Genomic DNA, 4,229 nt, shown 5'->3' with positions numbered 1-4,229 from the left:
CATTACAATGCCATGGATTTGTGAGGGGGGGGGGGGTTAGGATTAGTGGAACTGCCATAATGTGAAAGGATGGGACGACTAGGAGCGAACTGTCGTAATGTTAAAGGACGTCCGTGGACGAGTAGGAGCGAACTGCCAGCGGTTTTTGTAAAAATGCTGAGTGGGGTGTGCGAACGGCATGGTAGTGGCTTGCCTGGTGGATAAGTGGATTCATGCACACTACTATGGGGGCCCAATTAGATGTCATGCCTTCTCGACGCCCAATTAAATGGCTTTCGATGTCATGTCAAGTGTTGGGAAAATTACAGGTGATACGAAGCTTTCCATTCTCCCATGATACGGGATTCCGAGAGCCCTTCGATTTGAGATCGAATGGTTGCATGGCGTGATTCTAGACCTATGGGTGAATATCCTATCCTGGAGGGTTATTCTGTAAATTTTCAGCAACTTAGCATGCGACCGTTTGATCTCAGATCCAAGGGCTGCCAGCAGCCCGTATAATGGTCGTACCACGACCGTCGCCTCGCTCGCGCGGTCGTGCCCTTGGAGATTTAACACGGTGCGTTAGGCTATCTGATGTTGGCATGTCATACATAGTTATCACTTAGTCACTCAAACAATAAGGTTAGCTATAATAGTATCTTTTTACTTCTCTCTATCTCTTTGTTCGTAGTATTTATTGCATTTTCCAAGGAGTGACATCTTCCAATGAAATGGTAGTCTCAAGTCATTAAAAGCATGCACACCCCACATCTCTTATTGGTTGATATGTCAAGAAACAAGAAACGATGTACTCCCTCCTTTCCGGTTTATAGGGCTTATCTCAACTTTGTTTTCAATTTATAGGGCTCATCTCCATCTCATTTTTAGTTTTCGAGACGCATTAAATCTTTGCATGTAATATTAAAAAGGAAGACACCAATGCATGTAATGTTTCTACTTATCTAGTGGCCAAGCATGCATGCACTGCAATTAATCCAATTTAATGCATGAGTTTAATTGAGGTAGTTTTGTAAAGTACGAGATACATTCCTCCACTCACAAAATGCCTTGATTGATTAGATTTAAGATTTGATCTCTATAAACCGGAAAAGAGGGAGTAGAAGTTAATGCACCGCGCCTAAGTGTTTTGGGATTATTTGGTTTTTGTAAGATGACTTGCGCACCTAGACGGAGGGAGTAATTAACTTGCCTCATCAGACTTTATGCCTATGTGGCAGGCTTAGCACCTGCACGAGCAAGTACAATAGTGGGCTATAAGCCCACTTACATCGCATTTTTGCATATGTGGAGGAAAGAGGCAAGGAAAAAGATGAGGAGTGGGCTCTCATGCAAGAGCCAGCCTCTACATGGTGGAGCATTGGGAGAGTCACCTGTATACCATGGAGGTGGTCAGGAATCGGGAGACTCACGCCGGTAGTAGAACCGTAGTTCAAATGATAAAATGGCAAGTAAAATCATGGGGTCCCACCTGTCCAGCTGTAACTCACTGTCAAATCACACAGCGCTACGTCTGCAGCAGCCTACTCCCTCATCTTCTCGTATCTCTGTCGAACCGACTAGGCGGAACAGCCCCGCCTACCGCGTGGGAAAAGCCCCGCCCTTGACTTTTAAATAGTATAGTATACTAATATTGTATCCATGGATTGTGCCATGGATTAAAGCCTCAACAAAACGGCGGCACACATGCATGGAGTATACAGCACGCCCATCACATTCGCGTGGCACCCCAGACGGTCGGTCAGTCTGGCACGTCGCTCTCCGAATGGAATGCGCATCATATTGTGTTTGCACACACATGTGGGACTGCAATCGAGAACTGACCATAGGCACACTCCCTGGCCCCGCAAGTCGGGTGAGTTAATAGAAGAGAGAGACGAGCGATAGTACTAGAGAATTGTTGTACAGACGGTGGTGCCTGGACGATCACTGCATGACACGGAATATCGGTCCGTCCATGCATGTGACCAGAATCCAACTGACACGCCTGGATTGGCTATCGTCTACATATCATGCAGGTTGTGTTGTATGGGGTTGTAGTTCTGATGAGAAAACTAAAAAAAGTTTCTTGTCATCTCGCAATATTAGGTGTCATGTGCTTCGGATCACTGTGAGGGTTAAACAACGACAACTGAGTTCCTCCAAGGCGCTGGTCATTGGGGGCACATGCACGAAGACTACTCGGGTGCCATCTAGGTCAAGTCGTCTATGTTAATTAGGACATCTATCGATGGACCCCTTTTCTACGAGTTTATCTTTAGTTTGAGCTTTGGTCCTTGTCTAGTTTGTCCGTCGGGATTCATGTTGTCTCCTTTGGGCAGCGAGGTTATGGTTTCTTGTCATGTGGCATTTTTTCGTGTTATATGTTATAATCCGGCGCTTCAGATCAAAATGACGACAATTGCGCCTCTGGGGCATGTGCATGAAGGCTGCTCGACAGTCATTGACGAGGTCAAGCCGGCTTAGGTAGAAAAAGAAAATAGTACTCCACTATATAGGTAGGAGCCTCCGCGCTTGCTTATTAGTGTTGCTCTCTTCACACTATCTCGTCCTCTCCAGATCTAAACATGACAGCAATGGCCACACTCTCTCTCTCTCTCTGCTCACCGCTGCTCACAGATCCAGCTGTATCCTCTTCGCCGGGGAAGGTGAGAAGGTGCAACGTTCACGCGGTTGTCCTCGGCGATTGCTCTTACCCACTGCCGGTGCATCCCGATCAGCATGCCTTGCCATTCACTCCCAAGCACCGCTGGCTAGGGAGGGCCTCCGACTCCTTCTTCCTCGCTGCCGTAGTGTGGGCAGATCCGGCCTCCTGCAACCCACCTAGCGACATCCCGGCGACCTTCAGGTATAACTTCCTTCAAAACCGGCATTGCTCTACTTCCCAAGCTCCTGATGTCACTGCATTTGTATCTTTTACTATTTCCCAGGCCCCCTCGTAGATAGGATCGATTGGATGTTTGAAAGCCACCTAAATTTCGACTGTTAAGAGGTAAACGTAGTTCATGCACTCGAATCTAGTACTACTTGGTTCAAACAAGGAAGAAAGAGGGTGGGGGTGGGGGAAGATCTGTTACCTGAATCTAGGAATTGGTCGAAAGAGGAAATAATGGGGGCGAAAAGTAGCACAGACTCACTATCAACCTGGTCTCTTGGTCTAATAGGGAAATAAAAAGGGAAACGCAGTACAAACTCAATATAAACCTGATCTATTGGTTGAAAAAGGAAAGAAAGTGGGGACCGGGGGACAAGTCAATAGAGTAAGTCCAACACTAGATTTGCTAGCCTCACACAGTAGAAGGTGGCTATACCGAACAAAAATGGGACCAACCCTGATATTCTGTTCTGATGTTTGTTGCCCCGAGCCACTCTTATGTAATGCCACTGGTAAAATGTAGCAGTCGCACTCTTAAAAGTAAGGACACGTTAAACCAATGTTGTTTTCAATGTAATACCTCCATTAATATGAATCGATGGCACATTTTTTCATGTCCTGCTAAATTTCCCATTAAGATAAGTTGCTTATTTTCATTAGAAATGCAACTGTCTGGTCCACCTACTCTCCCGTGCCCAAATATCGACTCTTTAGAAGCTGTTAATGTAACATTGCTGGTAAACTGAAGCAATGGCACCATTAAAGTAATGTCCTATTTAACGGTTGTCATTGTTAATCCTAATGCCCACACTAATAACTAACAATGTTGCTGCTTTAGAAATTGTTGCTCGTAATGCCCCGAGACCAATGCGCCAGGTGTCTTCCAGTTATTCGTTGTTGTTGCCTTCTCATTCGCTTGCTGTTGCATCTTGTCATCTCATCATGTGCATTGCATCCTAATGTTTTTAAAACTTGCATCCGTCCCGGTCTCCTCGTTCTTTCCGTTGTCCATTCGGAGCCCAGACACAGTCGCACGTGCCTGCGGCACGTCCGAAATAGTATTTTATAAGTGGCCGGAAAATATTCTCGGAATGGGTTGAAAGTTGGCATGCGGTGTTTGTATGTTGTAGGTAGACCTTCTGCCAAATTTCATCACATTTAGAGTTCGTTTCACGCCCCAACGGATTACTATAGCGACAATATAGTAGGTTTATTCGTCAGATGTTTCGGTCCCCGAAACTGCTGCCGGGCCTCCCTCTTTTCTCTCTCCTCTCAGCCCGAAAATCCTCCTACACACCCCACTACCACCCACTAGGCCCAAACAACCCCCTCTCGATCGGTGCCTTCGAATCTC

Source organism: Triticum dicoccoides, chromosome 4A (genome assembly GCF_002162155.2).
Source record: "Triticum dicoccoides isolate Atlit2015 ecotype Zavitan chromosome 4A, WEW_v2.0, whole genome shotgun sequence".
In the NCBI taxonomy this organism is placed as follows: domain Eukaryota; kingdom Viridiplantae; phylum Streptophyta; class Magnoliopsida; order Poales; family Poaceae; genus Triticum; species Triticum dicoccoides.
Note: the sequence above shows the minus strand (reverse complement) of the source record.